Source organism: Vulpes vulpes, chromosome 13 (assembly GCF_048418805.1).
Source record: "Vulpes vulpes isolate BD-2025 chromosome 13, VulVul3, whole genome shotgun sequence".
In the NCBI taxonomy this organism is placed as follows: domain Eukaryota; kingdom Metazoa; phylum Chordata; class Mammalia; order Carnivora; family Canidae; genus Vulpes; species Vulpes vulpes.
The window spans coordinates 84,277,583-84,303,581 of record NC_132792.1 but is presented as its reverse complement, the minus strand read 5'-3'; the positions used below and the strand labels follow the sequence as shown (position 1 = coordinate 84,303,581).

At 42.7% G+C, this 25,999-nt stretch overlaps 1 long non-coding RNA gene across 1 annotated transcript; it reads right to left on the bottom strand.

Moving 5' to 3' along the window:
- Nucleotides 1–1,993: 1,993 nt before the first annotated feature.
- LOC140595069 (uncharacterized) lies at nt 1,994–4,175 on the bottom strand. Its single transcript, XR_011996462.1, has 2 exons — nt 3,588–4,175; nt 1,994–3,094 (listed from the first exon to the last, which is right to left on the bottom strand). It is a non-coding gene; the product is annotated as an uncharacterized lncRNA (long non-coding RNA).
- Nucleotides 4,176–25,999: the final 21,824 nt, after the last annotated feature.

Sequence of the window (25,999 nt, the reverse complement as noted above, 5' to 3'; positions counted from 1 at the left end):
TGTTACCAACTATGGCAGCCACTCTGAATCCACTTCATTCCTTCCCTTCACTGTTCAATGTGGATATCATGCCTGCTGCTCCCCTGAGATTGCTCCTAGCTGTAAGACCCCATGGGATCCTTGAACCATGCTTTTGGATACTGTTCATCACCTCACCCTGAACTGCTTCCCTTGATCACTGTGAAACTTTGCTATTCTTCTATCTCTCTGATGACTTGTCTTAAATAGAATTTCTTCTGGCCTTGGTACTCTTTCTTTCTGAAGCTCTAGCTCTAGCTGGGTTGTCCCATCCCATGTGTCCATGACTTCCACATCTGTCTCTTAAGGCTGACCTTTCCCTGGAGATCTGTCCTCTGCTCCTACTCTACTGGGGTGGGGGGGATCATGTTTCAGTCTCTATATGAAAAATGAAGCTGCTGTTGTCTTCCCCAAACCTCTTCTCTTCCCATATTTTTGTCCTGGCTAATGTAGCTCATCACCAAAGTCAGCTGATCCATCATGGGGAATATCCACAAGACAGAGGCTGCAGAGGACTCTTTCTACCTCTGGTAACTTGTTTCTATTGACTGGGGTGTGGGCAACAAAGGTGTTCAGACAAAAATGCTGAACATTGGTCTTTTCTTATCTGTAAGAATGATTGTTCCTGAAGAACATGTTTCTTTAGCTTGAGACCTTTCTGGATTGATAGAAAAAGGAGTAGAGTTAAGGCCACTTTGTTATCGGTGCATGGGGTGTTTTGCTTCTTTGAGTGACCTCTCTCCTGGTTGTCAAGGAAGGAGAAAGTTTGGGAACCAGTCCCACTTTGGCTGTTTTGGGAGCTTACTTGGATTAAGCACCCTCAGAAGATGGAAATGGTGAGTTTTCAGGAGAGTTCCTTTCCCTATGGCCTCATCTGTGAGTTCCCCAGTGGATCGTTCCCAATGGCTTCTGGCAGCACAGGGTTACCTGGGCTGTTCTATGCCTTGGTACCTCTGCACCAATTGGTGTCTCTGCTGAAAATGCTCATTCATTTGTTCATCCATCAAATGTAAGTGGAAAAATGACCAGCGGTCCCACTCCTAGGTAAATACCTGAAAGGATTGAAAAAGGGATTCAAACAGATACTTATACACCTGTGTTCCTAGCAGCATTATTCACAAGAGCCAAAAGATGGAAGTAACCCAAGTGCCCACCAATGGATGAATGGATAAACAAAATGGGGGATATTCATGTGCTCGTTGGCCATGTCTATGTCTTCCTCTGTGAGATTTCTGTTCATGTCTTTTGCCCATTTCATGATTGGATTGTTTGTTTCTTTGCTGTTGAGTTTAATAAGTTCTTTATAGATCTTGGAAACTAGCCCTTTATCTGATACATCATTTGCAAATATCTTCTCCCATTCTGTAGGTTGTCTTTTAGTTTTGTTGACTGTATCCTTTACTGTGTGGAGGTTCCTCAAAGAGTTAAAAATAGATCTGCCCTACGACCCAGCAATTGCACTGCTGAGGATTTACCCCAAAGATACAGATGCGATGAAACGCCGGGACACCTGCACCCCGATGTTTCTAGCAGCAATGTCCACAATAGCCAAACTGTGGAAGGAGCCTCGGTGTCCATCGAAAGATGAATGGATAAAGATGTGGTCTATGTATACAATGGAATATTCCTCAGCCATTAGAAACGACAAATACCCACCATTTGCTTCGACGTGGATGGACCTGGAGGGTATTATGCTGAGTGAAATAAGTCAATCAGAGAAGGACAAACATTATATGGCCTCATTCATTTGGGGAATATAAAATATAGTGAAAGGGAATAAAGGGGAAAGGAGAAAAAATGAGTGGGAAATATCAGAAGGGGAGACAGAACATGAGAGACTCCTAACTCTGGGAAACGAACTAGGGGTGGTGGAAGGGGAGGTGGGTGGGGGGTGGGGGTGACTGGGTGACGGGCGCTGAGGTGGGCACTTGATGGGATGAGTGCTGGGTGTTATTCTATATGTTGACAAATTGAACACCAATAAAAAATAAATTTATTTAAAAAATGGGGGATATTCACACAATGGGAAAATATCCAGCCTTAAAAAGGAATGAAAATCTGATACTTACACAACACGGATGAACCTTGAAACATCATGCTAAGTTAAATAAACCAGATATGAAAGGAAAAATATTGTATGACTCCACTTACATGGAATATATAGAATAGGTAACATAGAGGTTGCCAGGCGCTGAAGGAGGGGAGGGGGAGAGGCTATTGTGTAATGGGTATAGAGTTTCTGTTTGGGATGATGAAAAGTTTTGAAAACTGATCATAATTGCACAACATTGTGTATATAATTAATGCCACTGAATAGAACACTCAAAAATGGTTAAAATGGCAAATTTTGTTATATACATTTCACCACAATTAGAAAATATTTAAGTGGAGAAATAGCATTTACCATGATGGTTCTCAGAGTATTTGTAAACCTTTGTGAATTTCTAGGGCATGAGCCTTGTCTGATTTAACTGTGTATCCTCTGAGTCCAGGAAGGACAAATGAGGAGGAGCTTGAGGCTGAGTCTTGAAAAGCTGAGAGGTGAGAGAAAGTGGCATCTAAGTACACCTAATCTTTTTATTTTATTATTCTGGAACTTAGGCACAGTGTTGATTACATCCCTTTTTGCTCTAAAAATCATTCCTTTCTGGGGTAGAAGGGGCAGAGAGAGGGGTTGGCCATGGCTGGGTGAAGTGTCTTCTGGTGACAAGCTCTGAGCAAACCTGGAGGATATAGGACATGGTTTATTTAGGGCACACACGGGGGCTGGACTTGGAAAGCTAAGGTAAAGGGGACTGGGGATGCCTTGATTCTCAGCTCAGGGCCTTGAGGTGGAGAGGCTGGAGATTCCTGAGCAGCAGAGAGCCATAGGAGAGTGTGGGTCAATAGAGGTGGCCTCTGGGGACCAGACACACTCTGTGCAGACTGGACTTGTCCTGACAGTCTCTAGCAGGCACGTGTGGCTTTGTGGCTTCAGTGTACGGCTAGGCACTGCCTGTGCAAAGGTTGTGATTATGTTGATCAGAACTTTCCCTGGGAGGGAAGGATGTCTCTTCTTTTCCTTCTTCACTTTTTGCTGAAAACAAAACAAAACAAAAACAAAAACAAAGAAGTACTCTTCCTCATGTCCTTCAAAGTGCTGTGGCATCTTCAGATCTGAGTACTTGAAAGCTAAAGCTGGTCATAATTTCCGATGGACATAATGTGCATTTGAAATTCTTTTCCACATCAAATTAAATCTGTCTTGGACTGATTTCCTGGAAGTGTTTTTCATTAGAATAATAGTCCTCAGCTGAGAGATCAGATACCACAAAAGGAGAAACAGGAACAGGGGATCGTCAAGTGCATCTTTGACAGACCTACCCAGCAATGGCTTCTAAAGGACTACTCAGGAGAGACCTTCCCTTCTCTAGACCTGCCTCCGGGTAGTCATTACACTGACAAACTCTTTCTTTTTTAAAAAACTTAAAGTGTAAAGAAAAAAAAAATGAGTTCAACCAGGAAACCACCCACTGATACACAACCAACCAACCAACCAACCAACCAACCAACCAAAACCCATCACGTACCTACTGGACGTGCATCCTTCTGTGATGCCAGGAACACAATGGTTAGTAAGCCAAAGTCCTTGAAAAAGAGTCAAGCTCATAGGAGGAAACCTCAGGGACCAAGACAAAGCTCCAGCGGTATTTGATGACTCTTTTCCTGGTCTTAAATATGTCCTTCTGTGTAAGGCACATATGCACACTCGGCCTTACCTCCAGAGGGTTCCAGACTGGTGGAGGAAATCCTTCTGAAATTCTTTTCTCCTCCTCCTCTCTGAAACATGACTTGTTTACTGCAGCCTGTTAACGGCCTCGAGAGCGTCTTTAATCCTTAGCCAGGGTCTTTAAATATAATACATCAATAACAGGTAATTACTCGCTTTGAACTTTTTGCTTCTTTCCCCCATACCCTGCGGGGTGAGCTTGGAACTTTTAAGCACTGTAACAGATTCTTCCTATCAAAGTGTCAAAACTCGTAAGGCATATGTCAAAGTATTCATTTGCTTACTTTCATCTGTCTCCCCTCCCCTCTCCTTTGACTTCTCAGTCTCGCCATCAGCTTTGTGGATTATTGCGCCGAGCGCCAGTTTTCAGCCTTGCAGCTTTTCTCTAAGCCAGGACCACCTCGGACCCTGAAGAATTTGCCCCCATGCACCCAACCTTGCGGCCCTTAAGAGGCTCATGTAGTTGAGTTTGTTACCCCTGGCCTGTCACGTTATTCCTGTTTTGAACGTGTCCAGGAAAATCCTGTCAAATTCAAAACTTCCTTTTGCCCTAAACCAATCTTTGATCTGAGAGGCCTGGTCACGACTGGCTCTGAGCAGCTTGCTCCGTGCACACTGGGGCTCGGGAGCTCTTTTGCAAGCATCTTGAGGAAACAGAATGGTTTATTTGTCTTGTCAGCTGGGATTGATGATGAATGGCCTGGTCCTTAGCTCTTGTGAGCTCCTGGACCAGCCCTGTCCTGAAGACAGCTTCATTACCAGGGAGCGAGTCCCATCTCCTTGAGCACCACTGTCTGTGGGCTGTGGATTGGTCTGCTCTGTGAAAGCCACACACACAGCTTCCCATGGCTTTTTTTTTCTGCAGGTTCAAGTAGCCAAGTGACTTCTTTAACCTTATTGCTATATCATTGCATTGAGTGGTGCCAGTTTGGTTCTCTATTTAAATAAAATCTTCATTGCCCACACAAAGCTCTCTTGTATGTATGAAGGGTTTTTCCAGACATCAATTAAAATGGTACACAAATTAATATAAAGGCTGGTCCCTCAGAAAATCAAAGGCTTAGGTGTACAGAACAGATGGTCAGGGAGTTCTGTCTGTATTCCCTATTTCAGGCTCTCCCAAGGGTACGAAATCAACAGTGAGCTAGGAACTCATTCTATCTTTAAGGAGCTAGCCAGATTTAACTAACAAGAAACATTGAGGGTGTTGCTTGACATTGAGAAAGTTATTCACATTTCTGTACCCCAAATAATTATATTGGATAATTGGATTCTGCGACGTTACTCGGATGATTTCCTTACTTGCTTGCTAAGGATAGAAATTCACTTTGAATGTAGACATAACAAGATCTAACAGGATGTTCTGGAGTCTCACTGGGGAGTAATGACTAACAAAGTGGAAACTTTCACTCTTAAATCTGATTTCATCCTTGACCTTACCAGTGACCTTTGGCCTATTGCCTCCTCTTTCAATATCTGTTTCCCCATGATTATGATGGTTATACAGCATCAAAGGGGCTTTTACATGTTATGAAGAACTCATATGATAAGCAATATGTTTATATTGAAGAACATTGAAGAATTTAGATTCTATCTATCCAGGATGTCAAAATGTCCTTATTTAAATCAATGTGGTTTTTTAAAAAAAAAATCAGTGTTTGGATATCATGAAGATCAATGAACTAGTGGGCTGACTATATTTTTCCTTTATCCAACAGTTATTTTGGCAACATATGATAGAGCTTGAGTGTGCCATGTGCATAATTAACAATGGCAGAAAAACAAGGATAACATTGTGCTAGTAACCTTCAGGGAGGGGCTGTCTGTTTGCTCCTGAATGAGCTCAGCGGGGAGGGTGGGCTGAGTTCTGTAAGAAAAGAAGTCAGATTTAAAGCTCCCGTGTTTTTGAAACTTCAGCGAGCAGAGGGACATCTGGTAGAGAAGATATCCACAGTTTCCTGTTCTTTGCTTTGTTATTTTTTCCCCCCATTCTGATTATAGGTTAGGCTTTCACGGGCTGCCCTGGCCAGAGCCTGGGAGTTGTAGAGTTACAGGAGTGGGTAGTTGATCACTTTAATTACAGGCCCAAGGGTCTTTGAGGGGGTATTTCTTTCTTTGGGATAATCTTCTGCAGCTTTGTTAGCATCTCAGGGACCATGGATCCTTGTCATCACCACACTGGGTTCCCACAACTGGCTAGCTTTCTACCTAAAGAACTGTCAAAAATGTGGAATTCATCAGCATGAATTCCTAAACAAGTATGAAGAGTAGCCATAAATATTGATTGTTAGCTTAGTGTCAGAATGAATTCTTTATCACATTTGAATAATCTGGCTCCAGGATATTAAATAAAATAGATACTTTGGTAGTTAATTAGTCAATATAAAAGTAACTTAACATAAACAGAAGATGGCACATTTTTTTTGGATAAAAATGGAATGAAAGGGATTACTGCTTTAGAATGGAAGATTTTGATGAATCTAACTAGAAATAACTAAATACTGCATATTAAAAAGAGTAATCTGCTCTACATAGCAAATACATATTGAAGGCAAAAATAACTGGTGCCAGCTTCATTAATATAAAGAAATTTTAGCAAATCACAGACACACTCTGTATTATAAACATGGGGTTTTTTAGCATCCTACGTACTTCTAGGGCTCAGATCACAGGAACTGTGGCTCAGAATATTGTTTCCAACACTAGATGCCATATTTCTAGGGGGGGACTGGTGAACTGAAGTACAACGAGAAGGCACAAGATGGTGGGAAGGTCTTGAACCATCTCAAATGAGGAAGAGGTTAATGTATTTTGTGCCAGAGAAGAGTGTGGGGATATCATATATTTGTCTTCAAACAGTTAAAAGACTCTTTTGCAGAGAAAGGAGTAGAGTTTTTTCATGGGAGATCAGCTAACATTTCACAGAGAGAAAATTCCTTTCTTTTTTTTAAAGATTTTATTTATTCACGAGAGACACACACAGAGAGAGAGAGGCAGAGACACAGGCAGAGGGAGAAGCAGGCTCCCTGCAGGGAGCCCGATGTGGGACTTGATCCCGGGTCTCCAGTATCATACCGGGCTGAAGGTGGCCCTAAACCACTGAACCACCCGGCTGCCAGGGAAAATTCCTTTCTATCTAGGAAATATCTGTCAAAGAGTATAGTTTTCCAACTTTGGAGTGGACTGCCTTCTAACCAAGTTCCTGTGCACTGGGTATACGTAGGGATATACCCAGTGCAGGATATACGTAGGGATGCCGGAGAAGAATTGTCACACATTTCAAAGGAGTGTGTATAGAGTGATTAGTAAACCCCTTTCTTTGAATCTATGTATGGGCTGGTGGTTTACTGTCTTTCCTTCTCCTCTTGCTGGGAGGCCCCCATCAACTCTGCTCCCTTATTCATAGTATTATTCCAAAGAGGAGATTAATGTTGAAGGCTAAATTTTAAAAGAGAATAAAATCATGACTTTGATAAAACTTCAGAATGAACTTGTGTCAAAGACTGTCCTTAACTCATAGATTAATGAGAGATTCACTGGATGTCACAACTGGTCCAAGGAGGGGACATGGAGAGTCAGATAAGGAGCAAAGAAATTAATTTACAAATGAATGCAACGCGGGCAGAACTGGCCAATAGCCATAGGGCAGGGGGCCAGGGCATTCCATTGGATACAATCTACATTTCTATGGCTAGGAATAACTGGTCTTACTCTCAGTTTTCTACAAGCTAACCTTTATCTCTACAGAGTTGTGAAACAGTCTAGTCAAAAGGTGAACATCGGCAGAGGAGTGTCTGGCATTCCAATAAAAAGATGTCTAGTAATCTCTCCTGCCCGGTTCAAAATCTTCCATAATTTTTTCCTACGTGAGTTAACATAGAGGCAGCTCTCCCTAGAGTGCCTGGCAAACGGTAAGTGCTCAATCAACGTTATGTACTATTGTCATTGCTGTTATTTTTATCCGAGTCCTGGGTAGATGAATCACCTGGTGGTTGATGTGAGAGACTCTGTAACCAATGTCTTGACCACCATTTTTTCTCTTTCTCTTTGGAAATATACACACATCAGGCTACCATCTTTCGTCTCTCACAAATCAATGCTTTTTGTGTCAGGAAGTTCTTTTTTTTCCAGTGTGCACACAAAAAAGCATCCTTATTTTGATTCCTTCCAATTCCTACTTACCTAATGTAGGAAAATTTCTTTCTGAATCAAATTTGTAGTGACATGTAAGAAAAATTCTAATGATGTTCCTCAGTTAGGGAAAGAACAGGCTAAGTTTTTACTAAAGTTACAAGTGACAAGTTTTAGATTCAATTATCTCAGCAAATAGAAGCCAAATATCTGTTGCCTAAAGTTGTTGAGAATTCAAACATTCACACAGGAATAATGTAAGTTAGATAGTTTACACATACAGTTGACCCTTGAACAATGTGGGGTGCTGAGTACCTACTCTGTCAAAAATCTCCATATAACTTCTGACTCCCCCAAAACTTAACCAGTATTAACCCACTGTTGATCAGAGAAGCCTTGCTGATAACATAGTCGATTAACGCATATTTCTTATATGTATTATATTCTTACAATATAATGAAGGAGTCTTACAGTAAGTTAGAGAAAAGAAAAAGTTAAGAAATCAAAGGAAGAGAAAATACATTTTAAGTACTGTAGTATAGTTATTGAAAAAAATCTGTATTTAAGTGTACTTGTATAGTCCAAACCCATGTTGTTCAAGGGTCCACTGCGTAGCTGTATGTTATTTAACTTGCCTTTATATCTATCTGTGTATCTATACATCTATCTACCTGTCATATATCATCATATGTACCCATTCGAGTATTTAACCCATCTATAGGCAAGTACATGGCTATGACTTGCTACCTCCACCTGAGTTCGGTCATCCACGGTTCTGAACCACTTTCGTGTTTGGAGATACTGTTGTTTCTCATAACCGTGGTTCACAGGTGACTTGCATTTAGTCTTTCCCAGAAATCCAGACCCAGGTCAGGGGAGGCAGCAGTGGGGAGCACAGAGGGAGCTAGAGCCAGAGTCTGATAGCGTGAGACAGTGGGTGCCCCTCGGAAACCATTTCTCTGGAAAGATGGCTACCAAGAAATTTGAACAATGTTTCCCATAAAGTCAATTTATCCAGAAAGAAACTATTGCTGACCTTCATCAAAATATCTCACTACAAAGAGAAGTAAAAAGTTTGTCTATGGAATGAGATAGAGTTGTGTGAGCGTTGACCTGTGTGTGTGTCTGGGTGGCAGAAAGACCAGCCAGGTGGCCCAAGGCACTACTGACCATTGTCTTGCCGCAGTGCTTGTAGCTTCTGTTTGTCATACCAATGAAAGACTCAGCGTTTCTGTTGTTGCAGAGCAATAGAATGGAAACATACATTTTACAATATTTGTATTTTATGTGCCTTTGGTAGTTCTATCCCATTCCTGATAATTTTGCATGCTTTCCCCCTGACAGTTTGGAGGAAAGCACAGCCCTGCTCCCCTTGGGTCCCAACTGTCATAGGTTTGTGGCCGGTCTCATTGTTCACACAGGCAGAGATAGAGCCCCTTCCTTGGCAGCCTCAGTGATACATCAGGAAGATCATAGAAATATCTGTAGGGTCTGGAGGAAGAGTATATAATTATGTCTCTGTTTAAAGTGCAAGATGATGAAATTCTTAATCATCAACTTTTGGTTTAGGACTAATCAATCATTTGAGAGTGTTTTAATAATGCTTTGTATGTTGAAAATCTTCACTAAACATTTTCAGTAAAAAACCTGCACGTAAAATTTCCTGGGTCCAAGTCTGCACATAAACACTGTTGCTACTCATGTGTCAAATAAAGATCTGTTCATGGAAGAGACTATGTTCGTGTACTTTCAGTGAGGATAGGATGTGTGTGTTTGGCTTGGGGTTTATTTTATATCACCCCCCACTCCACTCAATTGCATATGAAAAATCACAGGATTAACTTCTGGGTGTGGATGAGGGCCAACTCAAAGGCCACTCCACCTATAAATCAGGGAACTAGAGGGCTTTATTAGATTTACCCCAACCTCTCCCAGAGAGATGATGTGTTCATGCACACAGCGCAGACACTGAATGCCAAAAATACTTCCTGGAGTGCTTTGGGACTTTGCCATCTCCTTAAGAATTTTAGACATCTATGTATTCTTTATTGAACTATGTTTATTTACTTTTCCATGGCAGTGAAATCTCTTTGAATACCTTTAATGGCCTCAGCACCCTTTGCCCAGTGAGCTTTTCATCTCAACCTGGCTGCAATCAGCTGAGCCCACAGGACTTAGGTCACATCATTGTTTTTGGTGCCAATACACGTTTTCTTTCACATTTCTATTAACTCGGCAGTAAAGAAGGGAGATTGGCAGATGAAAGTTTCCTGGGTCCTTCAAGTTTTACTCAGGTTTCACAGTCCCTGTAATGTGAGCTCCCTGTGCCGAGTGGTTTAGTGTTATGGTCAGATGACTGCTTCATTCTGACCTGTCAGCCGGACAGTCATGTTTGGGGTGTATGGGTTTGCATAGTGCTCTAATTGGTCTGGGGGAGCTCAGAAAGGCCTTGGAGGGTGCCCGTACATGGATAAGCACATGCAACTAGAGTCCCTCCCTGCCATACTGCTGGTTCCACCTGATGCCCAGGCCTGCTGGTCACCCCGACCCCCTGCCTAAGACTGACAGTTCAGCAGACCCACAGCAGATATATGACATATATACATATGTCACTGCCTGCACATGGTCTGAAACAGTCCTAGTGATCAGAGACGTTAAAGGGTGTCTATGACAAATAAGAGTCAGGACCTCCCCGTTCAAGGCCTGGTGGCTATGGAAGATGCAGAGTTGTTCTGAAGTTTATGGTGGCAGCTCTCTTCCGCCCCTCGGGCCATGGGCTGGGGAGGAATCGGAGTACATGAAGGCCTCACATTCCTTTTAAGTAGTGTGTATATGCACATTCTTGGTGTAGCTATTTATAAGTACACTTATGTCTCAGTCACTGTGCTTATTAAAGACATAAATATTTTACCTCTTAGCAAAGAAGAAAATAGTTTTCACAGATTTCCTGGCAGGCAACAATGCAACCTAGCCAACCCTTTTCATCTGCAGATTCCAACTTAATAAAGTATTGATCTAGGGAACAGGACTCGTTTCAATGTCACACTCCTGAAAAGTGTAAAACCAGGTTGACCAGGAGACAGGGGTGTTTGCCTCTACCTTAGGATATTTAAAAAAATTACTGGGGCTTTGATGAGTGATGTCGAAATAGAAAGCAGAGATAGAATAAACAAGATTAAATTCTTCAAGGTGTGAGAATGTTTGATTGGCAGGGATCTCTTTCTTGAGGGTCATCTGATGACTCATCTTAATTAGGTATTATGTTCTGTGACAAAACTCTCCTGGCTCCCACTCCCCATGATGCTTTAGTTCCGCACCAGAACCTCAGAGTGAAAAACCCTCCTGGTATTGTGGACACCTGAGGCCAATGGTGGGAAGTGGCTGGATCTGAAGGCAGAAGATTGTGTTTAAAGCAGGATTCTCCTGGGGGAGCAAGGAGGCGACAGAGATGAGGGGAGGAAAGCCTGGGGGTGGATGTGTTGAGGAAGAGGATCATTTAGCCAGCTGGGACTTAGTCAAAAGGGAGAAACAAAAGGAGGGTACTCCAAGAGCTAGCAAGATAGTGATCACTCCCTTTTCTTGTCTAGGTCTCTGCCACTACGCTGGCACGTGTTCTGCACGTTTTCACCTAATCCCTTCTAAGACTTGGGAGGGTGGCCTGGCAGCCTTAGAGCACCTTAGGGACCTGCTTCCCCAGGCAGGTGCATAGCTGCCCTCCTGGCCCGCCCTCACACTGCTGTCCTGTGGTGACATGGTTCTCTTTCTTATCCTCCCACTCTCTGCCCACTGCTTCTTTATTTTCTCTGGGATCCCCTCCAAACCAGAACTGGAATTCCCTCTTCCCAGGCACTGCTGCACACGGCAGTGTGTGTAATGGGCTTTTATCACTGATTTGCAGATAATGCAGGAGGCAGAGATGCCACTCCCTTGCACTGCATGGAGCCTACTTGGACAGTAGACCCCCCAACCCTAAAAACCCCCTACTGCTTCTGCTTTTGCACATGGAGTTGTAGACTCTTGTGTTTGGCTCAGCTCACTCTCATTTTCCCTTTTGTTGCCTCCTTATCAACTCTCCCACCCCAACTTCCCTTCCTGTGTTATGGAAAGTCATCTAGCTCCACTAGCCCCTATCCCTAAAAGCCTGGATCCACATAACTGAAAGCCCCAAATTCCCTGTGCTCCTCTGTGGGGCCTGGGGCCTCTGCTTCTCCATCAAGTCGGCTTCCTGGAGGGACACTTTTCATTGTGTGTCAATGACATCTTCCACACAAAGTCCTGGAGGCAGGGCTCAGCAGGCTGCTTGGGGTGGGGGTGGGGGGGACACAGGACACACAGGGTCTTGGAGCTTAAGTCTCTACCTTGGATAACAGCCAGTTTGGTTTCAGGGAACCAGATTCTCCTTCCATTGTCTGTTCCTCACCAGGTCTGGCCAGCTGAAGATCCAAGCAAATTCACACTGAAGTTCACACCTTAGCAATTTGAGGTCATTAACTTGGCCATTCAGCTGTTCATTTAGGAAACGAATTGCAGTAAGTGGTTTAAGGGGACCAATGCCATCTTTTGCCATGCCAGCAAGAGCAATTATTATTGTTGGTTTTTTTTCCCCCCTAACCCACTGCCTGTTGCAAGTCAATCAAATTAATGCTTCATTTACTATAGAATGTGATTTTGCGATACAAACAAGGTAGGGCTACCTCCAAAAGTCTCTGGCTTTTTGACACCACCTACTGGTTACCCTTTACTTTCCTTAGCGTGGGTCTGATCTGCTGCCCCAGAACCTTGTGTTGGCCTGGGTGTTAGTGACAGAGAAACTGGCTCATCATGAACCCAAACTGAGAAGGTGAGTCTGGGAAGTGCCCAAGAGTGTGGTATTTCTGAATGTCCATTGTCCTGGGATAAGGGGCCCATCCCGGCTATCCTGTTGATCACAAATTCTGAAAAAGACACAAACTTTCAGAGGTGTTTCCTCTTATAGGATATGTTAGACTTACTGAAAATAAACTTTTTGTTTCAGTTGAAGAATGACATCCACATGGGAAAAAGCATGGCTGTTGGTTGAATATAGCCCAAGGACTTTTTACAACTGAACTTATCTGTAAGTTCCCAGATCAAGGAACACAACATCCCCGAAACCCCTTCTTAGTCACTACTGCCTTCCTCCAAAGTGATCACTGTCCTCTTTCTCTCACATAATGATTTTGTGATTCATCCATGCTGCTGAGGTGGCATTAAGTTTGCCATGTGGTGTAGAAGTTGACCCTCTTTTATTTCATTTCTAAGCAGAATTTCATTGTATGGACATATTATAGACACCATATTAATCCATTCTATAGTTAATGGGCATTTTGATTGCTTCCTATTTTGGAGTGTTATGAATAAAGTTGCCTTGAACATGTCTATAGTGGACATGTACACATATTTCTGTCACCTATATACCTATGAGTGCAACTTCTTGGTCATAGGGTATATGTATGTTCAACTTTGGTGCATACTATCACACAGTTTTCAAGGGTTTGTGCCAACACCTACACTCACTAGGCAGAGTATGAGAATTCCATTTGCACATCCTTGTCAACACTTGGCATTGTCTGTCTTTTTAATTTTAGCCATTAAATGGGGTATATACTTAGCACTTTCTTGATAACTAATGAAATTCAGTATCTTTTATAGTCCTATTGACCACTTGGATATCTTTTTTTCTGGTGGATTTTGCCCATTAAAAAAATTGTAGTGTCTTCCTTTTTTTGTTTACTTGTAGAAGTTCTATCTATAGCCCAAATTTGAGAGTCCTTTGTCAGATAGATTTATGAAAATTAGCTTCTTCCACTCCATGGCTTGACTCCTTCCTTACTGAAACATTGGTAAGATGATTATTTTCTATTAGGCAAATTATTCAGAAATTCTTCTTTATCTCTGGGAATGTTTCTTGTCTTAAAGTATAGTATTAGGACAGATACATCCACTTTCCTTCAGTTATTGTTTGTGTGCTGTATCTTTTCAAACCTTTCATTCTTTCTTTACTCTTATATTTAAGGCATGGCTCTTGTAAGCATCAGTTTATTTCCCCCATTCCAGCCTGAAAATCTTTGTCTTTTAATTGAAAAGTACATTTATATTTATTGTAATTACTGATATAATTGGGTTGAATCTACCCTTTTACTATTAATTTTCTAATTGTCTTCCTGTTTATGTTCCTTTTTCTTTCTTTTATTGCTTTTCTTTAGGATAATATATATATATTTAAATTCATCCCTCTCTTCTATTAGTTTGTTGGTTACATATTATTTTAATATTCTTTTAGTGGTTATCATAGAAATGATAATACCCTTCCTTGACTCACGACGGTCTAATATAAATGTGTTTACTACTTTCTGAATGAAACTTAGGACACTTCAACTCCATTGTGTGGGTCTCAGTTGGTTGATGGTGACCCTGTTGGTTAGGAATGCCTGAGGTGCTCACCTGGGCCAGGATGCCTTGTGGTGAGCCCTCAAAGACATTTCCTCAGCGGGAGCCAATGCTGTGGCTGGACTGGCCCTTGTGGTTCTTATGATTCCAAGATGCACCTGAGCAACGACCATCAGGAAACTTTGAAATGTTGAGGTTTGTTACTCACAAGTCCTAGAGGATGCAGAACATGCCCTGGGCCACAACAAAATCACAGGTGGGGAGAGAAAAAGAGAGAAGGTTGAGGAGGGGAGAGAGAAGAGAGAGAGAGAGTAGACCCAGAGCTCTTCCTTTATTGGGATCAAGGTTGGAGGACTCAGGGTTTTGCAGGTTTACTCTTATCAGCAAATGTAAAAAAATAAGAGTGGGCTTTAAGTTGTGGAAAGGGAAAAGAAGGGTCACTCAAGTTGTTGGTTATTTAGGTTACCCAGAACTTTCTAAAAGAACTTCATGGGTGGGTGCATCCTGGTTCCATACCTCATTGGTTTGCTAGCAGCTGTGCCATATAGCTGGCAGTATGCTTATCCCGCATAGATGTTTTGAAATGGATGTCCAGGCATTCAAAAGCCTAATGTCAGGTACTTATATCATAATTTAAAATCTTAGTATCAGACACTTGAGCTGCATCTACCCATCTCTTTCCTCTTAATGCTACTGTTAGGTGTGTTTTAGTTTTATACATATTTAAACCCTTCAGGGCAGGACTTTTGTATTATCTAGGTAGAATTCATTCCTTTTTTTTTTTTTTAAGATTTTATTTATTTATTCATGAGACACACACACACACACACACAGAGCAAGAGCGAGAGGCAGAGACACAGGCAGAGGGAGAAGCAGGCTCCATGCAGGGAGCCTGATGCCCGACTTGATACCTGGTCTCCAGGATCACGCCCTGGGCTGAAGTGGTGCTAAACCTCTTAGCCACCTGGGTTGCCTGGTAGAATTCATTCCTATTGACCCCTTGCTCATTGCTCTTTGTGTCCTCCTGCATCTCTGGGTTCCTACCTGGAACTATTTCTCTCTGAAGCAAAACTAAACTTAAAGGATTTAGTTTTGCTTCAGAGAGGCTGCTGAGCATCTCGAGTCAATTGAGTCAATCGAGGACTGAGGTGATTCAGGAGCCAAGATGGGCAGCAGTCCTTGTGAGGTTGATCCATTTTGAGTTGCCTCTTGTTCCTTGGGTGTCACCTTGTGGGATTCAAATGGAGAATCTGAGTTGCTTCCCAGGGCCTGTTCTCTTTGCTCTTGGCTGAGTATAAACTCTTAAATTTGCAAAAAGCTCTGCTCAGCTCCTCAGCCACTGTCTGCAGTCAGCTGCAGCTTTCTACTACAGAGTGTGTTGACCTTGGGAACATCTATCAGGCCCCCATGCTATATGTACGCCTTTCAGGGAAAAATTACAGTTAACAAACATGAAGTCCATATTTTCATTTGGAATCCCAAACTCCCCAGGCCACCAGATCCCATTTTGTGGGTGCTCATGTCTCTCAGGTTATGGGTCTGGACCTCCTTGGAGGACAAATATTCAGATTACTGTTGTGTGCATCACCTGTGGTTATCCAGGGCGACACACATGTACTGTTAGCCATGTCTTCCGACTTGCATTATTTTCCAGATCAACTTCTCTTGGAGGAAAAAAGGGAAATGATGACTCTTGACCTCTGAGTGATATCATGCTTCATTTAACTTTTTCTCCAACCCTATGAGAGTCACCTCGGATCTCCAGTGCAAGCTGCTGCTCTGCTTCCACAGTGCATCTCCCACGAATCTCTGTCCAGAGTCTATTTGAATCCTTACCTGTGTCCTCCATCCATTACTGCATTGGGGGAGGCAGGATGGCCAGGTGCTGAAGTGCACATTCTGGCATCAGAGAGACCCAGTTCTATTCGAGTTCTGCTATTTAGTGGCTCTGTGAATAAGAGCAACTTACCTACCTCCATAGGTGTCCATTTCCTCATCTGTTAAATGGGAATATGACAAGGAATTTAGCATCACTGGAAGGTCTAATGAGATAACAGTAGGAAAAGATTTACCACAGTGTCTAGCACAGAGTAAACGCTCAATAAATGGGAGCTGCTATTGGTGTAGTGTTGTGAGTTCATGATGGGCTTGTTGCCACAGACCTAAACTCAGTTATCATTGCCGCCATCTGAATGACTGTTTTCCCCTTAAGTTCTGCCAAGAAATGTAAAGATGTTTTAAAACTGGCTCCCCCCATCTTCTAACCCCACTCAGACCTTGTGGAAACATTAGCCTGGGCTTCCTTCAAGTGTCTTCCCCTAGTATCATCACTGGAGGGCAAGTTCACTGCTCTCTTTTGGCAACTTTCTTTGTAATTCAAGCAGACAGGCTCATACTCCTTCTTGAGTGCTACAGTATTCATTTTTCATCCCATTGCAGGTACCTGACAGTATTTTTTTTTAAAGAATTTTATTTATTTATTTGAGAGAGAGAAAGAGAGACTGGGAAAAAGAGAGATAGAGAGGTAGAGATAGAGATATAGATAGAGATAGAGATAGATAGTAGATGATAGATAGATAGAGAATGAGTGGGGCAGAGGCAGAGGGACAAGCAGACTCCTGGCTAAGCAGGGAGCCCAACTTGGGGCTCCATCTCAGGATCCATGAGATCATGACTTGAGCCAAAGGCGAATGCTTACCTGACTGAGCCACCCAGATGCCCTAAACTAACAGTTTATATTTATAGCTTATTGCATAAACAGACCATAAACTCATAGCAGGCAACAGATTCCCTGAAGGATGATAGCAGTATGGGATTGGCTCAGAACAGGGTTTTTTGTAGACCTGGAGTCAAATCCTATCTGTGTTAATTATGCCTTAGAAAAGTGAGGATAATGGCTTCTACTTCTCAGTGGGATGCTGTGAGGATTAAACAGTAGCTTGCAGTTCTGGGCACAGTAAGTGCCCCCTAAATAGTAATTGTAGTTAATAAGTATTGATTAATTAATGGCATTAACGAATTAATAGGGACATGCAATGTTTTGGACATCTCCCTGCAGGATTTGTAGTCTAAATGCCAGCTTCCCTTTGACCAGATCCTATTCATCAAATGCCTAAGTAGCACACGTTTAGCTGAGTGCCATTCAAGAACTCCGTAGACCAAAAAAAAAAAAAAAAAAAAAAAAAAAAGAACTCCGTAGACCTGGTCTTTCTCTGCAGCCCTCACAGCCATTAAGCAAGTGCAAATGAATTTGCAAGTTACACTTATGAGAAACAGACAGGCCAAGAGGGGCCTTTCATGTTTATTTATTTATTTTTTTTAAAGATTATTTATTTATTAAAAAAAAAAAAGATTATTTATTTATTTATGAGAGAGAGAGAGAGAGGCTGAGACACAGGCAGAGGGAGAAGCAGGCTCCATGCACGGAGCCCTGGGTCTCCAGGATCACGCCCTGGGCTGAAGGGGGCGCTGAACCGCTGGGCCACCCGGGCTGCCCTCTCATGTTTAATACATTGCAGACGCCGGGAATTGTAAAAACAAATTAAGACCCATAATGCTATTGTTTTTTGAAGTCCTTAAAAAAATTCCTTCTCTTTTTACTATGGTGTGAGGACATATGTTTTAAAACTATGTGATCCTTTAAACATTATGGCACCTTCTTACAGTTTTTCTGATGACTTGTACCCATCTTGAGAGCATCATAGGCATTTTCTTGTGCCTTTCAACAGGGTGGTCATTTAAAAGAGAAATCATGATGGTTATAAATAGCTTTAATTGTTAAATGCATCTCAGATCATATTTACACTCAGGAATAGAACATTCTAGTGGTTGGAATGGAAATTTCCTGGGGGCATGATGGTCGGTGTGGGGTTAGGGTTGCAGCAGAGAGTTGGGAGGGGATTCCAAACTTTTCCTCTGGCAGCCTTGGGCATGGTGGTCTCAGTCTAGTCAAGCACTTCAAGGGACAAGCTGCCCAAGATGGCTTGGCACTGCTGACCCATTCTCAGGCTTGGAACACAGTGGTGAGGAGCTCTGTCTGCTTTCCTATAATAATAAGGTCACTAAGTTTTGCTGCCTCTGAATTGGCCATTTTAACTTTGACTCATCCCACCCTTTCCCCCTTCCTTCACAACCTATGTATCCCCACTGCCCACACCCAGATATGTTAGTGCCACATTACTGGAAATCAATCCCAGTTTTAGCCTCATGTAGACATATCGTGCAAGAAACACTTGCTATCAAATCAGATGAGTAGATTTGCTCCGCTCCCAGGCTTCAGGTCTCAAGGGCCTCCTCCTCTCTCCCTCTTTATACTTCCTTATCACTTCCACTCTTCTCCACATCATTGGGCCAACATGAGCAACATAACAGATGATGGACTAGAGGATAATAGAATACAGTTGACCTTGAACAACATGGGTGTGGACTGCACAGGTCCACTTATGCATGGATTTTTTTCGTAAATATTTATTTCAATAAATAGTGCTATAAATTTATTTCTCTTCCTTATAACATTTTCTTTTCTCTAGCTTATCTCTTTATTGTAAGAATACAGTACAGGGCATCTGGGTGCTTAGTCGGTTTAGGTTTAGCGTATGGCTCCCCGCTTGGTGGGGGGTCTGCTTCTCTTTCTGTCTCTGCCTCTCCCCCCATTCATGATCTCTCTCTCTCTCTCTGTCTCTCAGTCTCTCATAAATAAATAAATAAATAAATAAATAAATACATAAATAAAACCTTTTTAAAAAAGAATACAGTGTATAATGTATCATACATACAAGACATAAAATACCAGCTGTTTATGTTCTTAGCAAGGCTTCTGGTTAACAGTAGGCTGTTAGTGGTTATGTTTTGGGGGAGTCAAATGTTAGATGCAGATTTTTGACTTTGAGGGGTTTTGTGTTCCTAACCCCTGCCTGGTTCAAGGGTTAAGTATAGTTAGAATCCTCCAGGTTATGTTCATTTCCTGGATCCTGGAAAAGAGAGTGATATGAGGGGAAACTGCCTAAATTTCCTCTGTTCCATCTGGTCTTACTTTCGTGTCTTCATAGGTGTTTCCTAGAGATAGGTCCCTGCTTCTCCTTTGTAGTACTCTCTCAGACCCATTTCATATCCTATGGGTATAATCTTGAGTGAACTCTACTTCTCCATTCCATCCAGTTCAACCCTGTCTAGTCCAATTAATCAGAAACCACGTACTCTCAGCATTGGGAGCCAGCCATGGGGCCATTTGGTCTCTGCCTTCAAGAGCTCAATTACCTGTTGTAGTAATTTGTTATTATAAATTGAACCCACATCAATTTAGAAAGCCTGAGAGGTAGAACAGAGCATACAAAAAATGGAAATAAAAATAACTTTAATCACATTCAGAGATTACACCTTGATAATTTTACTTTAAACAGATAGGCATATATTACTTATAACCAAAGTTGGATTCTGATGTTTTAATTACATGTTAATTACACATTGCCTCGCATCATCATTTCCTCTTGCTTTATTCGTAAGAGTTCTGCCTAGACTAGGAGGCAGAACGCCTTCTTCACTTTCCTGAGTCTCAGTTTCCCCCATCTGCAGCTGCAGCAAATGGCAGGGCTGGCGGTCCCATTGGAATTTTTTGCAAGGCTGATGTGAAAGTAAACTGTTGTCTGTAAGTAATTAATATTACTATCTCTACTTCTTCTGAGTCCACAATAGGCTTCTAGTAAGAAGGTCTGGGTTGGTACGTTTTCAGGTCCCAGGAGCGTTGCCTGTCCACATAACCACACGCGGGAGACTCACCATCTGTCACAGCCTGGCCTGCTCGGAGAACTATCCTGGGCTCTGAAGACAAAGGGTTTACCAGAACAAAGCGTCAAGGGCTCTCAAAACTGCAACCCCCTTGCAGAGGGGCCTCAAGGCCTCTAGCCCAAGGGGCAGGCAGTTAAGAGGAGCCTTATCTGTGAGAGCAATCATCAGGAAAAGTCCGTTTTCTGCACTACAAAGGCACTGCTTTCTTCTCTTTGGCTTTGACTGGAGCTCTGGAGATCGAAGAAAACTGTTGGCCACAGTTCTAAAAACTCCAGATAAAGGCTTTGATTTAATTAAATTTTTACTATCTGCATTTGATATCTCAGCCAAATCGTATCCGAGGCAAGAACAACAAGAAAGTCCCTCACTTCAAAGGGGCGCCCACTCGGTGACCTGTATTTATGGAATTTACTGCGGGGTGAAGCGCTGTCTGGGGGTACACCTGCCATCCTGGTGCCCCCCACGCGGCGCCGCGGTGACAGGGCTCCCGGCCAATGCCACGGGGCCCCTGCTCCGCGCAAGCGCACTGGGCGGACCCAGCACAGCCGCCTCGCGCTGCGCGGGACCCGAGTTCCGCTCTGGCAAGAGCGTCCGCCCCGCGCCCCGCCCACGGCCCCGCCCCGCCCACGGCCCCGCCCCGCCCACGGCCCCTCCCACGGCCCCGCCCGCCCCCGAAAGAGCATCCTGGATGTCAGGGTGACCAATGATTTCTTTAATGAGAAAGTTGAAAGGCCAGAGCCACACTGAGTGACGTCACCTGCTGGCTGCTGGGTCCAGGCAGGGTCTTACCCTTTCCTGTGAGCTTGACCAGATTCTCCTGCTCCTTGGCAGGGGCCGCGCCACTCTCTGGCCCTTTCATCTCCTCTGGGGCATGGATATTATTAAAGGATATATATAGAGGTCTCTAGACAGGGCTGCTTCCCCAGAACTACACATTCACCAGTCAGCACTGGTCATTTTTTACGTGAATATAATCGAAATCTGCAGACTGTCTATATGAGCCCATCTCTGGTGTTTGGCATAAGCTTAGCCTTGATCGTCAGTAGAGCAGAGCCAAGTTGGGAGCCAATGAGGCAATTCTGTAGGACTTTCTAGTGGCCTAATTCCAATGCAGGCCTTGGTTTTACTGGCTTTTCTTGTTTTTCTTGATTTTTATTTTAAAAATTCAGTGTTGGTACTATTATTTTAAATACAAACAAATTGCCCTCCCAACCATTTAGGGAAGATGCAGAAGTATAAACAAACTGATCAAAAGTAAAAAATGCGGTTACAAAAAGCAATCTGGGATCCATACAGTTTTCACACAATAGATTGGGATGTATTTTTTTTTGGGGGGGGTCTCGGACAAAAGGCCTGGTTGTTTTGACTCAGGGTGGACCCAATCATGACTATAGAGCTAGTCTGCACAAAGGAGGAATTTATGCCTACAAGAGGAAGTCAGGGAGAGAAAAGAACACTTTCTAGTGACCATATGCTGCATTAAAGGGTACAATCTAACACGACATAAATAGATGTTGAGCTATTGACCTGAGTCGGAAAATGCAGGCTTGCTGCTAATCACACTAGATCTGTCCTCTTATCTCTCTATTGTAAGAGGGCGCAGCTCACCATCCCCCCCATCTGTTGCCTGGACTCTCTTCGGAGGAGGAATCTGCTTTCATTTGCTCTTTCTGAACAGTGGCATCTGAGTGTTACTGGAGACATTTCACCAAAAGGGATCTTAATGTGGTGTCAGCAGGTTCTAATACAGACCTTGTCATTCAAAGTAAGAACCTTTTCAGAAACCACAAACTCTTTATTATATCCTTGCCTGGAAGTTTAGAAAAGAACAGACAGTACCAGCTCAGGGAACCATAGAATTTAAGAATTTACCATGAAGAAAAGAAACCAATGGCAGATGGTAGCAGTAGCACAGTGTGTGTGTGTATGTGTGTGTAAATGTGTGTGTGTGTGTGTGTGTGTGTGACTGGGACATCATGACACTCAATGTCTTGCTAAATAATCTATTTCAGAACATTGAAATGGATACTACTATTCTAGCATTCATTAACACTAACATGTTGTGGGTACCATATTGAGTAAACTCTTCCCATCTATTATCCCATCTAATTCTGACGATAACTTTATGAGTCAGATGATATTATTGCCAGTGAACAAACTAAGACTTAGAAAAGCCAACTTCTGATAAGGTCACATGATGCCATGATTATTCTAGGTGTAGTCTGTAACTTTCTCTTCCATATTATACTATTCCGTCAAATGGAGAGAATAGCCTTCATAGGAATTGAGGGTATCTCTTGGATGCAATACAAGGTCAGGAGGTTGAGTTTCTCTTTGCTGAATACTTTCTGAAGTGATATAGAGAAGAGTAGCCAAGGTCACCATTGACCAAATATTGGAAGATACATAGTGTTATTTTCCAATAAATAAACTTCATAATCCCATAAATTTCTGTTCCTCCCCCTCAGATAATGATAATACTGTTTATAATTTGGCTGTAACCTATGAGAGATTTCTTTTGCCAAGTTCAAGAAATAATAGGTAACTTCAGATCTTGAACAACAAAAATCAGAGAAGGACTACGTATAGGAATGAAGAGAGAAGAATACAATGACCTCAAATTCAGAGTTCAAGAGAAAGATAAACATATCTTTTTAAAAATGTGCATAGGGCAGCCCTGGTGGCGCAGCGGTTTAGCGCCGCCTGCAGCCCGGGGCGTGATCCTGGAGACCCGGGATCGAGTCCAACATCGGGCTTCCTGCATGGAGCCTGCTTCTCCCTCTCCCTGTGTCTCTGCCTCTCTCTCTAGCTGTGTCTCTATGAATAAATAAATAAAAAAAATCTTTAAAAAAATAAAAATGTGCATAAAGTTGAGATATCCTAATGTAGAGAAATAAGGATTATACTATAATATTTAGTCTATTGGTGGTCCCCAAACATCTTCCTAAAATTGTTGGAATGAAATGAAGAGTGCCTTCAAAACCACATATGGTAAAAATGCATCTGATGTGCTTTGCATAAGAACTTTTTGCGTGGCTCTGAATCCAGAAGTGAGTTAAATAATCATGCCTGTTGCAAGCTAAATGTAAATATTACAAATGTGTTCATCCAGAGCCTGCCAATATGCCCTTACACACCACCCTGCATGATTCAACAAGGATGCATGGCACACAGGCAAGGTCAAGGATGTCGGGACTCTTGAGGTGAGGCTCTGTCTCCAAAGTCCTTAGAAGAGACACTTTCTCTGGAAGATTTTGACTGTATGACTTCACCCCGGAAGTTGACAGCTCACTTTTCCTGGGCCCCTCTCCCTTCCATTTGTCCCTAACACAAATGTGAATAAACTAGTTCATAAGTGAAAATTGTCACATTTTTGGACAAGGGACATGCTATATGGAAATTAACCCAGTCTCTTATATCCTTTTGTGACCATCATGAGGGGAATTAGTTATACATTCACATTATTTCTAATTTATGACCTAACATGACATTGTCAGGTAAGAGAAATAAGAAATCAGAGCTGCTGCTGAGTTAAAGTATAATCATAGTGATTATTCCCATATTCTATTTGTGATTTCCATGTTGTATCTCCCACTCAACCTTGGGGGATTGAGGAGGTCTCAGAATCATGTGATCATCTCCTGCCTTATCTTAACTGGTGTCATTCATGTTTCAGAAAACATCACAAAAACTTTGGGATTATTTGACATGAATTTGGTTTCTCATCTCTCTGGGCCTCAGAGATAACAATAGGCCAATATGGTTAAGATTTGTATCCTCTGTAAGTCCTAGAAAACAAAGCTAAAACTCATTTGAAGTCTGTTTAGTTATCAGCTATTGAAGGGCCAGGATGACAAATTAAGATGGATACAGATGGCCCAGGATCAACGTCAATGGGACTCATAACTTTCGTCTGCTTTCTATATCTGCAGGGTTTTTCACGAGGTGATCCGAATGTTCTAATAAAATGTGGCCGTGGACTGCTTCCAGATGCTGCTCTTCCTAGCTAAAGATAACCTGGAGTTTCTATCCTGCAGGGGATGTACCCAGCAAAGGACTTCTCGACTCTCTTTTTCATTCTAGGGAACAAATTAATGAAAATTGCACATGTGCATTTTGACAGATCTTTGCAAATCACATCAGTTTGGCATATATGAACTAGAGGTGGCTCAAAACCCTTGGACATGAAGCTGGGACAGCTCCCCATCCTCAGCCTTCATTCCTGATGACTTTAGGAGAACAATCAGCCAGTTGGACAGGAAATTCCTGGAAAGACCATCTTAATGGATCAGTGCAACTGGGAGGAAAATGCAAACTTGGTTTCCTCATAAAAAAGAGAACAGATCACAGCGGAGGCACACAGGTAGAGAAGCCAGGGCAGCATGGATGGGAAAAGGCATGAGGCAGCCCAACTCTGAGCTTCCAAGGGAAGAAGAATGAAAACATTAAGGTACAGAAGGTGAGCTGAGCAAGTTCTGCCTTTCTGGATCAGCAATGACGCAGGCCAGTGTCCTGGAGAGGGCGAGTGCTACCGACACCCTCTGCCACCAGATGTCTGGGTAGGGATCCCTGCCCTGCCACTTAGGTATCAGATGACCTTGGGCAAGGTCATCAATGGTCAGACTGAGTTATTTCCCTTTCTGATAAAATGGAGCTGGGGATGGTATCCACAGCATAGTGGTTGTTAAGAGGATTAAATGAATTAACACGTATATGTCCTTAGATCTTTTTGCTTTATACTTGTCACTTACGTGTTCGTTAGTATTACTAGATGGAATTGAAGTTTTCTCCTGAATTTTTAATATCTCCTTAGCATGTCCTTTTGTTGATTTGAGAATTGGTAGGGTAAAAGCAGACTTCTATGGTAATCAGCCAAATACATCACCATTGTCCCTTCTGGATTTGGAGGGAATGATGCATGAACTAAGGAGGGGGAATACCCTCTCATGCTTCCAGGAGACAGGTGCACCGCATGTTGGGCAAATATGGAATATGGAGTGTCTCCACCAGAGGGTGGAGCCTGAGAGGCCATTAGAAAACAGCCTTTGGCTCTCCCTAGAGAGAGTCCACGTCTCAGCTCTGCCACTTACTAGCTGTGTAACCTGGCACTTTACCAATCAGTGCTCTAGATTTTTCATTAGGAAGATAAGAGTAATAAGTAGTGCTTACCTGGGATCCCTGGGTGGCGCAGCGGTTTGGCGCCTGCCTTTGGCCCAGGGCGCGATCCTGGAGACCCGGGATGGAGTCCCACGTCAGGCTCCCGGTGCATGGAGCCTGCTTCTCCCTCCGCCTGTGTCTCTGCCTCTCTCTCTCTCTGTGTGACTGTCATAAATAAATAAAAATTAAAAAAAAAAAAAAAGTAGTGCTTACCTCCCGGCGCTGTTAGGAGGATTATGTGAGTTCATACATGTAAAACACCAAAATAGTACTCGACATACTGTAAGTACCATGTAAGTATCTCTATTATTTTTTTTAGTAACAGCAAATAGGGAACCCATGTTCTTGAGGACATAGCCTCTGAATGCCAAGTGGAAGAGCTAGTATTCACTTATTAATCAGCTAATAAATATTTACAAACACTTATTCTTGCAGACACTGCTAGACCGTGGGGGTTACAGAAGTGAATAGGACTCAGGCCTTTGAATAACACAGGAGATGGGGGAGTGGGTAGAGCTGGCTTCACTGAGGGGTTGTTGAGCTGGTGTGTACACAATGAACAGGTGTTGACTGGGCAGAGAGGCTGAGAGAAAAGTAGTGAAAACCATGGAAGATGTTTTCCAGTGCATTGGGTGTTGGGGAACAAAACATGCTTTCTTATGGTCAAAGCGTGGAGAGGGTAGGAAAGGTGATGATGAAGTTGGGGAAAGAGAAGAGCCAGCTCATGGAGAA